This window comes from Malus domestica, chromosome 08 (genome assembly GCF_042453785.1).
Source record: "Malus domestica chromosome 08, GDT2T_hap1".
Taxonomy (NCBI): domain Eukaryota; kingdom Viridiplantae; phylum Streptophyta; class Magnoliopsida; order Rosales; family Rosaceae; genus Malus; species Malus domestica.
The window spans coordinates 6849918-6863108 of record NC_091668.1 but is presented as its reverse complement, the minus strand read 5'-3'; positions in this window follow the sequence as shown (position 1 = coordinate 6863108).

The following is a 13191-nucleotide window of genomic DNA, read 5'->3' as shown; positions in this document are numbered from 1 at the left end:
ATGCCACTTCCTTTTGTTTCATCCCTTTTATTTTATTTTATTTTTGTTTCACAGTTCTAAGTCCTTTTATTTACCCAAGAAGTGATAGTAACAATAAGTCTCAATTTGTGTTCCTCCTTCGGTGAGTTTCAAAAGAGTCGAAACGGTTCCCATAAGTTTTAGAGTCAAGGATAGTGCCTGCAACTTATGAGAAAATCAAACCCTTAGATTTAGCTCAAATTTTAGTATGATATAGATAAGATGATACATAAGAACTTTCATGGAGAAATAATTTCGATCTGAGCCGCTGAAAATGGAGTTTTGGTACTCATAAGGTGGCTGTCCAGTTTTCTGCGGAAATTGGAAACTGGTTTGGTATTTCAAACATTTGGGATGATCGCACCTTTGGAATTTTCTGAAATTTTTATATGTTGTAGATACTGGGCGGATGAACAACTTTCAAGAAGAAAGTATTTCAATCCGAGGTCAGCAAGTTGGAGTTCCGAGGCTGTTTACATAGCTGTCAGATTCTCTACGAATTTTGAGTATGTACCCTTTTGCTTCTGCAAAGCATATACAGTCATACAACAATATATATATATATATAGTTGCTTCAAGAAAATCAGTAGTACAGAGATTTGAAGATGAAATGAAAAGATTTTCTTATCTATGAGATTCTAGCTGACAGAGGTGAATCAGATTTGTGGCGTTGTGCTTTCCACTGACACAAGAGCTTCTCGTGCTGATAACGTGTTGTAAAATTGGTGGTGTGTGTGCAGTGGAATAAATGAAATAAGACACAATATTTACAAGATTCCTCTACAATCAGTGTGACTAGAGTATGTCCTCGGGGTAGCAGTGGTGCTTTCATTTATAATCTGGAATAATAAGAGTACAAGGATAACTCTCTCTATTCTCTCTTCTCTTCTTCCCCTCTTTTCTTTCTTCCTCTTCCTTCCTTCCTCTCTTTGGCGCGTATCATTGTGTGCATTTGCTCTCATCCATCTCATGCTTTCATAGGCACAAATTTGGAATGTAAAGAGAATGATAGTGTTTGCTGCCTTGTTGCCAGCCAATATGTACAGCTCCAAAGCAAGATTCACAAATATAAAAAAGATAAGTTAATGCGCATCTGGGCTATCCACATTTTATAACAGACTGTGTATTGAGAAAATATCTATTTCATTACATCAAACTTGCTTACAATGGTAAGGACTTAAGGGCTATATATAGTAAACATCCATAGCCCACATTTACAAGAATATCCTTTTAACTAACACACACAATTACAATTATATACTTCTTAACAACCTTATCCTTCTAATTACCTTAACCTCTTATAACCACCTTGACACATATGATCATGCCACATGTCACAGCCATATATCATTGGTTAATACTCCCCTTCAAACAAAGCTTGGAGTTGCCAAGCTTGGTTTGCAGAAGTACTTAACCTGAAACACAAACTTTAGCTGTGAACAGATTATTGTTGCAATGATGAACCTGATACTCCCAACTTCAAATTGTTACAGTGTTTCATAAAGGTTGGACTATATAGACCCTTTGTGAACACATCTGCAACTTGGTACTCAGTAGGTATATATTGCCCCACAAGATCTCATTTTTGAACTTTTTCCTTTAAAAAATGGAAGTCTGTGTCAAGATGTTTGATTTTGGAGTGAAACACTGGATTGGAACATAGTGCTAGGGTAGAGAGATTGTCACAATGCAATCTTGGTGGATTTGAAATGAACTATTTAACATCTCTGAGTAGAGATCGAATCTAATATACATCAGCTGCACAATGAGCAAGAGTTTTATACTCTGCCTCTGTGGAACTTCTTGAAACAATTGATTGTTTCTTAGACTGTCATGACACTGGATTGGATCCCAGATAAACAACAAAACCAATAATTGATCTTCTTGTATTAATGTCGGTTGCCCAATCAAAATATGAGTATGCCTCAATGATATATTCATCAGATTTAATGTACTTTAAGCCACATTGTAATGTTCCTTGTAGATACCTTATAATCATTTTCACTAAATGCATATGCAAATCTGTTGGTGAAGTCATATACTGATATACCAAATTAATTGAATGTGCAATATCAGGTCTTGTGAATGTCAAGTATTGAAGTGCACCCACAAGACTTCTATAATGAGTTGGATCAGCTAATGGAGTTCCTTATGCAACAAGTAGTTGTGAATGAGGTTTGGAGGGTGTGGTTGTTGGTTTACATGTCTCCATTCATGCCTTCTTTAATAACTCATTTGCATATTTTGAGTGGTTGACAAGTAATGAGCCATCAAGTTGATATTGAATATGCAGACCCAAAAAATATGTCAATATGCCCATATCTTTAAGATAAAAAACAGCTACAAGATCTGTAATCACATATTGAATTTTGAGAGCACTAGAACCAGTTAAAATGATGTCATCGACATAAAGGAGAAGTAAAGTAACATCTGTCCCATCACTGTGGACAAACAAACTTGAATCTGATAATGCAGCTTTAAAACCAAGTGCAGGAAGAAAACTGGTAAATTTTGAATTCCATACCCTTGGTGCTTGTTTGAGGCCATATAAAGATTTGATAAGTCTGCACACATGAGTTGGGTGAGTATGATCTACAAAACCATGTGGTTACTGCATGTAAACCTCTTTTTCTAAGTCACCATGGAGAAAAGCATTTTTGATGTCTAATTGTCTCAATTCCCAACTAAATTGAGTTGCCACTGTAGTATACCTAACCACAATATTGAAGGTCTCAAAGTAATCCAATCCTTCTTGTTGACTAAAACCTTGAGCAACTAACCTTGCCTTGTATCTTGACACACTGCCATCTTGGTTCTTTTTTATTTTGTGCACCCACTTGCTACCTATAATACTTCTATTTGATGGAGGATGAACTAACTGCCATGTACCTTGAGCTTGTAGTGCATCAAACTCTTCTTGCATTACTTGTTGCCACTGAGCTATTTTGGATGCAGCCTTGAAACTCTTTGATTCTTCAATTTCACTTATATCAGCCAAAAATTAAAAACCACATGTATTGATATCATGTGTAGATTCAACAAAATTGTCAATTTGTAAAGATGACAGTTCTAGTATAGTAGCTAAAAATGAGGAATAAACTTTTCTAGATATAGCTCATGTCTTAAGTCTTGTTTGGATACAGTTATTTGAAGCACTAGATTGATTAATGCTCTCAGTAGCAGGAGAAAATGGAAGAATTACATGTAGTAGTGATGAATCTAGGACAAGAAGCAAGGGAGATGTATTAGTTAGACTGGAAAGAGTATGGCTTGTTGATGAATGTGTTTCAAATTCCTGAAACCTGAGAGATGAAGCCAGAGATCCCATTGTGTGATCGTATAATCCAGATGCAGTACCTATAGAACCTGATGATTGATCTTGAGTTCCAGATGAAACCGAGTCATTCACAAATATGTCTTGAAATTGAGGAGAATAAGACATTGTCTCCACAGAGTGACTTTGAGTAGCTGTGTTGTCATGAATTGAATGCCTTGATGGGATTTGAACTGGAATAACTACTGTTCTTTCATTAGGCGCACTAGTGTTTGACTTATGTGTTTGAACTGATCTATGAATCCTTGTATAAGGGAATACAATCTCATCAAATATAATGTGTCTGGAAATAATTGCATTTCTAGACTTTAAGTTGTAACAAATAACTCATTTGTATCCCATAGAGTATCCTAGAAATATACACTTCTCATATCTTGTCTGCAACTTATTTGAGTTGTATAGCCTTAACCATGGATAAACTGCACACCTAAATACTTTCAAAAACTTCAACTCTGGTGGTTTTGTGTACAATTTAGGATATGGTGATACCATGGACAAAGAAGAAGGGTTATTGCTCAAAGGAAGAAATGAGACTTCCAACGGCTCTGGTGGTTTTGTGTACAACACTTCTGATAAAACTAAGAAATGAGACTCCAAGGAAGAAATGCAGAAAAACAGAAAGAGAAATATGATTGTGTATTGAGAAAATATCAATTTCATTACATCAAACTTGCTTACAATGGTAAGGACTTAAGGGCTATATATAGTAAGAGAGCTGCTAAACCCAACTCGTTGTCTTATTTCCCCATCCACGTTATATTTACACCCACTATAAAAAGTTAAAAAAATAAAATGTTATTTTCCCACCTACTATTATTCCTAAAATAACCCTATATATAATTAGAGATAAATTTCTCTTTAAAAAAAATATATAAACAAAACTTCTAAAAACCGGAAAAAAGAAAAGGAAAAAAACCCTGATTTCTTTCCAAATTCCAATTGGGGTGGGAATGAAGAATTTTGGGTTTTCATTCTTTGCTTTTCCCCTTGTTTTCTTTTTCATATGCAATTTTCATTTTTGCCACATATGTTGGAGATTCTCTTACTTTGTCGCACATTTTTGTACTTTATGGGTTTGTTCTAGTTTTGTAAGTTATTGGTTAATTTGTGCCAGATTATTTATTTTTGTTATTGATAAGCTATTTTTCTTGTATATGAGCAATGGTCAATTGGATATAAACGCAGAGCACGAATTCTAAAGCAAAACAAGACAGAAAAAATCCCAATTCATATTCCCTAAGGAACAAAACAAGAGCAATCTAGTCAGAAAAATACAGAAAAGCATCGAAACGCAGGAGTTTACCGAAAAAAAATACTATGAATAGAATCTGGAATTGTTTGACAGATAAGCACGATGGCGCTGCTTACCAGCTTCAATTTTCGTCAAGCTCCACGATCTCTCTAGTTATAATAGTAGACCTTACAATGAGTTTGAATTGTTGTATACGATCAATGTAAAGAGTAGCCCATTCTAAACTCCATGGTTCATAGTATCTTTCCCAATTTGTGGCTATAGAGGAATTGGATGACTTGATTTCAAGAACACCTGCATAAAAGTACAACTTAATTAAATTAGACTACAAGACATTTATATCTTAAAGTAAATGCATTCAATCCTTATAAGATCACCTGCAAAAATTTCCAAAATAAATCCTTATATCCATACCTGCACAAAATGATGATTGGTGAATCCAATGGCGATCTCCTTACGTGTTGCTAGTGGTATAGGTTATGTTCGAAGAGGTAAAAATGTAAGACATTGTACATCTGATAGGTGGATAAGTACTGAACCATAACATGATGCAATAATATGGCCCATGTCAGGCATAGTCATCCACCGATCAATGTTTGCATGAGTTTCAAAATATCTCAATGCATGCTTCAACTTATGGACCCTATTTTCAAACCCATATAGCTTAGAGTAGCAACTTGAGTAAGTCTCTAACTCTTGTAATAAATCTTTTCGCACTTGTACCCATCCATCCTCATTATAACCCAATAATGATGAAATTGCTCTGAAACCACAATGTCCATCAGCTGCCACATCTTTTACAAGAATAATGTATGGCCTCAATGCTACTGGAAATGCATTAATTAACTTAATTAACTTAACTAAAAGAGTGTGATGCAGCTTCTCCTTTGGTCGCCTCTTTTATTTTGAACTCATTTCAGGATAAAGATCACCAAGTGAATAACTTTCTTGCTCCGATTCCACAATCTCAAACAATGACGGATCACGACAAGTAGATTTATCCGCCTTTTTACTTGGCATACCTCTAGTCTTGGTTGTCACAGATGGTTCAACAAGTAAAGTAGTTTGTGTTAATACTAACTCCATAAGTTTCTTTTTAAGGACCATTCTTGCAGTTGCATCAGATTATATCCAACGCCTATAAAACAACTCCATCTCTGCATCATAATCGTACTCTGTTGCATTTCTTATAGGTGTACACTTCATGTCAAGTTTCCTCCAATAGGGATCAATGCTCCCAAGTGGAATAGGTCGACCATCTCTTATGTATATAACAATCTCATGAGCACATGGTAATCCATGAGTGTCTCGTAAAACACAACCACATGCCTCGAAGTCAATACCGTTCATTTTGGACAACTCTTACTCTTTTAGGACCATATATAGTGCACTAATTGAGACAAAGCCACGAAATTCCATGAAATCTGAATGTCTAAAATCATGATGCACCATTATCAAACATTTCTCAAAATAAGCCTTGAATTCAGTGTGCTACAACCTAAGCAGAGCATGTATACTTTCCCATGATGTCTCAAATGTTCCTTGGCTATTTCCAAGATATCTTTTTAATTTGGCATGTGAAGACTCGGCCCTGTTAAAGTAACAAGGGTTTAGCAATCTCAATAGAAAATGAAAATGAAAATAAAGTAACAAGTGATAAATGCTTACCTATTTGAGGTTGTATTCCCAAAGTGCATATATTTATCGATCCATGTTGCAACAAACCTTTCTTTATGTGGATTCAACCAAGTATCTATAACATATTGAAGCTGTTTATACCATACTTAGGGCCTCCGTATTTAGATCTCGTATAAATACTCGGGGGACTCGAATGTAATTATGTAATAAAGGAATGGGCAAATATGTAATAAGTGAGGAGCCCTTATTCTATAAAAGGACCCCTCACCCTCACGATTAGATAGAGCCTCCTCACTTCCAGAGGCCATTTCTTAGGTCATGGGAAGAGTTCTCTCACCCTCAGAAGTTGTCTCCCTCACTCCCCTCACCTCTCACAGAAATACAATATCAGTGTGGACGTAGCCCAAACTTTGGGGTGAACCACGATACATCTTGTGTTATTTACATTACTTGCAAATTCACGGTCGGATTTACGTTGTTCCAAGACCTCCGATTTTGTGCATCAACATTTGGCGCCGTCTGTGGGAATCGACACGAAAAGTTATATCGGTTATCTCTCAATTTTTCATCTCACCACTATTGTGGATGCAAATTTCTTCCTCCTTGATCTTGGACAAAATTGCACCTACAAAATAACTAACACCTTTGGTTATGGCCACAAGCCTCACGCGCCCACGATGAATGGGGGGGCTTTGGCCGAAGAACCTCCGATGCCAAAGTTAGAATTTTAGAGAGAAATAGTGTTTAGAGAATTTTAGGATTTTTGCAAGAGTGTTGGAATTAGCTTTTTAGTGAGAATGGGAGTATATTTATAGGGATAGGAGGTGGCTAGGGTTTTTAGGTTTAATTTAGGTTTAATTAGCCAATTTATTTGGCTATTAAACATAAGATGAATGTTTTGGTGGTTTTTGGAATTAATTGGCTAGTTAATTAGGGTAATTAAAAAGGGGAAATGGTGGAAAAGGTAGAGAATATGATAGGCTCTTTTTGGATGGGAATGGCCGGACCTTGGTGTGATTTTGGGGTGATTTGGTGATGTAAATAGCCTTTAATATATTGATTATATTAATTGGTTGAGGATGTTATGGAATGTTTGAAATAAATGGCTAATTGAATAAGGAAAAAATGAGGTAAAAACATATATGAAATAGGTTTTGAATTGTTACCCATTTTGGGTACTCCTGACTTGGTTGATGGATGATTCTCCACTGCTCGCGTGTAGGAGACCCGGTATGCCTCGAGGGTATTTTTGTCCTATTTTGTCCAAAAATCCACGTGTCGCCTAGTGAATATTTTTGGCTCCACAAATGCCCCCACACCTGTTGGGCTGCTCGTAGGAAAGGGCAGCAGGTGTAGAGATCTTCTTGCTTTAGGAAACGTAGGATTGCTTCTTATTTTGATGTTGATTCTCTCTTTAATTGGAAATTAGGCCCTTCTAGGAAAGGGAAATAAACTTTTCTCAAAGCCTATTTAAGTCCACCTTAAGTGGGTTATTAAATCAACTTTGGAGAGCAATTTATTCTACCCCACAAGAGAGAGAAAGTTAGAGGATATTTGTTCCCCCTCCTCTAGCAATCTTCTACATCTTGCCCGTGCAAAGGACCGTCTTTCGTTGATTTCTTCATCTTCTTCGTGCCGCACCGATGTAAGAAAAATTTAATTTTTCTTGCCTTCTTCTTGGATTAGTGCTATTGCGGGGCAGCCGTCGGGGTGGTGCAGTACGTCGGCTGGCAGGGGCTAGGAGTTGGCTTGGCATGGGTTGAGGAGATGTCGTGGCAGGGACCACTGCTTGGGTAGATTGGCTTGGCTTGAGCCAAGGGCAGCTTGTGCAGCTGGGGTCGAGGATTGTGGCGCTGGGGCGCAGTGCTAGGCGAGCCGCATGGCTCATGTCCTTTGGGCTCTTGGACCTGACTCGAGCCAGGCTGGCGATTGAGAGAAATAAGGAGATTGCGGGTCTCATGGGTTGCTGGAATGTTGGGCATGCAGGTCTCCTGCCTGCTGGAATGCTGGGTTGAGCTCCCCTGCTGAGTACCATGAATGTCGTTGGTTGCTTAGTCCTCTTTGCTGAAAGAAATGTGGGCTGCTCCAGAAAGAGGAGGTAAAGAGGATCAAGGCGGATGCATTGGCTTGTCTGATCGCTGTCGTGAAGCTTACTATGAATGAAGATGGAAAGAAGAGATCTTCCCCGCCTGCTCATGAGATGCCAGTTAAGAAAAAACTAAAGACTTCTTCTGCTGCTCATGAGGGTTCGCTTGCTACCGAGAGGTATGTGATTGACATGACTTCTTCCAATGGGAAGAAAAATAAAGCTGCTAGATCTGAGCATGTGGCGTCTTCCATGTTGAGAAAGGCTAGTACAATTATGGATAAGATTGCTCAGTGTAAAGGTTTTATCATGCCCCCAGTGCCGAAGTCTGTACCAGGACGTTCTTTGGGAGCCAAGTCCGGTTCACCTTTGTAGAGACTTGCTATTATGAAGAGTGGTAAGGTGGACTCTGCTGCTAAAGTGGCGCCAAAGCCTGCTCCTTTTGCTGCTGAGATTGATTCGCCTCAGATTCAAGATCGTAAGCTTGCAATTTCTGAGCTTCGTTTTGCTGCTTATGTTAAGAATGGAGTGGATGAGCTTCTCTATTTCTCCAGAAGACTTGCTTGCTTTTAATTTTAAGGCTTCCATTGGTGAAGTAGTTGGAGAAGTTAGTGCCCAGATTGGGGCAGCCGGGGGTGAAGCGCCGGATGAAGGTGTGGCGACCGAGTAGTCGTGGGATGTCCAAGCTGCTGTAGTGTAGTATTTTAGGTAGCCTTTAGGATTTTCTTTGTTTTTCCTTGTAGCTTTTGTTTTGCTTGAACTCCTTCGGCCTTTGCTAGTTGTTTATAAACATGTTTTCCTTCGTTTTTCTTCATCTTCACTTCTTTTGTTCATGCCCTAACCTTTAGACTTGATAGACCAGTAGCAAGCATGCTACTTTTTTATAAGCAGACAAACTCGCGTAGCCTATGCAATCGTAGGTGTTGGTGTAGAACTTTGCAAAGTTGTTAGCTATAGGGTTGGCAGCCGAATGCCTTACTTACAGAAGCAGACAAGTCCGCGTAACCACTAGGCTGTTAACCTTGACTTTCTTCAATTCCGTAGGTTGCGTAGCAAGTATCACAACACTTTAGGACTTGGTGTAGGTTGTTCCGCGCTTGGCAGAGGTGAAGCTTATCGACTACGTAGCATGTCGGCAGTGGATAAAACTTCGTATATGCGCGCTAGCTTGTTTAACCTTTCACAAGAATGTGCGGTTGTATAAGTCTAGTGCAGCTTCACTGTTCGAAGGGCAAGCCGTAGGCAGTCTTCCGGAATCCGTAGGCTACCTTAGTGCACTCGGTAGCAGCTTTAGGATTCCAGGGCAGCCGTCTATCGGATGTACTGCGTAATGTGCCCTCTCCGTCTCTAGGGCCCGGTTCCCCACGGATTAGGCCAAGAGACCCAAAATCCTTCAGTTAGCTAAGCCTTGAAAAAGACCATTGCGGCTACTTCTAGGAATCCCGGCGCAAGCCATCGTGCATCTAGTTATACTAGGGCAGCCAGGCTCATCCACGTCTGGATATTCGGAGTGTAAAGTTTATCCTCCCGTCTTGGAGAGCTGACCCATATGGGTGTCGGAGAATTTGTTTACCCTCTCGCACTAGAGAGCATGGTTGGTCCCTCAGGGGGCGCAATTCCTGCGATGAGTCCCTAAGAAGGGCGCAGTCTTCTTTTGAAGTGCAGGAGTGATTAGTTGTTGTAAGCATGCAGCCAAGCCAAGTTGTGATTACTTCTAAATTCCTCATTGAAAAACGAGTGAAACGAACGAGAACTTTAGCTGTAAGGTAGAAACTGCATAACAACTGGATAGTCCTCAGCTTGTGAGGTGGTGCCCGTCGAGCTTATTGAGTCTTCGGGTTTTGATGTAGCAGGAGGTCACACATGGTACTTCTTCAGATTGTAGGCCATCCATTTCTTTTCAATCTTTTTGCCGCTTCATGGTGGTGAGGGTGTAATTACTCTTGCCCCTACTCTGCTGATCTTGTACGGACCTTCCCAGATGGGATCCATCTTTTTGGAGCCTTCTCTGCCGGCAGTGATGAAGGCTTTTCTGCGTCGTCGACATGCAAATGCCAGAAGTCTCCATCGGGTGGAGTAGGCGCAGCTAGAGTGTGCTTAGCTACTTCTGAGGCATCGTTGGGCTGCTCCGTTGCGTCACCTAGGTTCGGCGTGAAGACGCAGTAGGGAGCTGTGGAGATGGGGCCATGTCATACGCAACAGGAGATGCTCAACTGCCAGTATTGGGCCACTCTAGAGTTGAATCATTGAGCAAGGGTCGGCTAGGGCCGTGTGATGCGCAGCAAGAAATGGTACTCAACTGCCGGTACATGTTGCTCCTATGTAAAATCTTTTAGGGTGACGAGGACAAAACTTGCTTTCGGGTGTGTCCTTCTAGTGTTGCGTTCGTCAGAAAACTTTACATCCGTCAGGGTCTACGCCTTTATCGTCGCGCGTCTGGATTGGGCAGAATAGTACGTCATTAGGATGATTGCATGCGTTTGAAAGTAAAACTTGTGCTTCTGGGTTGCAACAACTATCGCCAAAGTTAGCTTTTGAATTTTTAATAACATCGAGGAGAGCTTTTGAACTGTAGAATACAGGTAACTATGGAATACAGGTAGTCGGGTCCCCATCTCTTCTCGCATGATGGTAGAGCTTATTGCTATTTTAGATACCGTCAAACATGTGAATAAGTCCTCCGCTGCTTCTAGGGATGTGATGTCGGGTACTTCTTCAAGTCCTTGAATGTGCATTGGCGAGCCTCATCCCAAAGTGCATACTTCTCTGCCAAAGCAAAAGAGTCTGCTAGAGTTAGATCTTCTCTCATGATCAATTTTCCGAATAGCGGGTGGTCTGCTGGAAGTCCTTTTTGGAAGGCTGCTCTAGCTATCGAGTCGTTGCATCCGATTATTTTTGCCTTCTCTACTTTGAACCTCCTCACATAGTCGCGAAGTGACTCCTTTGGGTTCTTCTTGACGTTGAACAAATGATCAGATTTCTTTTTGATCGAGCGATATGATGAATATTCTTTGGTGAAAACCAAAGAAAGTTCGTAGAAATTCCGGATGGATTGTGGCGGCAGGGTGTAGAACCAATCTTGCGCCTCGCCTTGTAGAGTGGTGGCGAATATCTTGCACATAAGCTCATCGTTGTTTCGATAAAGGATCATTGTGCTTCGGTAGCGCTTTAAGTGTCTCTCCGGGTCTTCATCCCCTTTGAAAGATGTGAAATGTGGCATGCTGAACTCTCGTGGAGGCTCTGCCTGCTCGATTTCGTCCGTGAAGGGTGACCTGCTTATGTTGGTCATGTTCCGTCGTAGTGCCTCGTCGGTGACCTCATTGCGTTGGAAATCATGCAATCGCTTGGTCAAGAGTCTCTCTACTTCTTCCTGAATTTGCCTTTGTTGGGGTAGCGGAGCTCTCGGCTGCCCCCAGCCATGACTTGCTGGTCTAGGCTGCTCTTCCATGTGTTTGGCTCGTCTACGCCGCAGATGCAGTGCATGTGGTGCGTTCCTAGCAGGCGAGCGAGTTCTTCGCAGGCTGCTCGTTGAATTTGAGCTGGATTGAGTGACTGCTTCTCTCCGTCCGTCGTGCTGCCTACTCTGATGTGAGGTGGATGATGCTCCTTGTGGGCTTAGCCGCGAATGAACACTTTGTCCGGAATGTTGCTCATGTTGACTATCGGAATGTGACCCCAACCGTGAATGTATGCTCACCCGTGAGCCTAGTCGAGAGTACACGCTCCTCCGCGCGCTAAGACCGGAGTATACGTTATCTCGGGGGCCCAATCGGGAATGTACACTGCCTGAACGTTCGGCTCGTGGCTGGTCGAATGGCTGCTTGCCGGGACGCTGCTGGAAAGGTTCGTCTGCCCTTGTCCTACTTCGGGATACCTCGTCCGGGGCACGTTGGATCCCGATGCGTTGCAAAAGTTGATTCACCAAGGTTGTCTGTTGTGCAAGGGCGCTCGTCAACTCTATGACTTGTCGAGACAAGTGTTGTTCGCCATTTGGATTAGAAGAGCTTGGAAGGAATGTGCCTCCTTGGGCAGTGAAAGGGTGGTAGACTTCGGGCGCGAGATTTGAGTTGGGAAATGTTAAACCCGCGAAAAAATATGGTGAGAATGCCCCCGGTTCGATGGTAGGTCTGGATGGTTGAGATAGTCTTGGGCCGACTTGGGCTGCTTGGAAAGCCACTGGAGCAAGATAGGCAGTGAGAGTGGGCTGCTCGTCGGGAGCAGGCTGCTTGGCAGGAGCAGGCTGGGCCACGGGAATGGGTTGCTTGATGGAAGCAGGCTGGACCACGGGAGTGGGCTGCTCGTCGGGAGCAGGCTGGGTCACTAGAGCAAGCTGCTTGGCAAGAGCAGGCTGGGCCACAGGAGTGGGCTGCTCGACGAAAGCAGGCTGCTCGTCGGGAGCAGGCTGGGTCACGAGAGCAGGCTGCTTGGCAGGAGCAGGCTGGGCCACGGGAGTGGGCTGCTCGACGGAAGCAGGTTGGACCACGGGAGTGGGCTGCTCGTCGGGAGCAGGTTGGGTCACGAGAGCAGGCTGCTTGGCAGGAGCAGGCTGGGCCACGGGAGTGGGCTGCTTGGCAGGAGCAGGCTGGGTCACGGAAGCAGGCTGCTCAATGCGCGGTGCATGTGAATGCGAGGCTTGGGCTTGGGTCCACGTAAACTTGGATGGCACGGCTTGGATCGTGGTCTTGGTACCGTAAGCCTTGGATGGCACGGCTCGGGCCGTGGTGAAGGCTCCATGGACCTCGCCACGAGTGGCTACCGAAGTAGCCACCGCGGTGGTTCCCATGGTGGCCGTGGTAAAGGCACCATGGACCTCGCCGTGGGTGGCTACCGAGGTAGCCACCGCGGTGGTTCCCATGGTGAAAA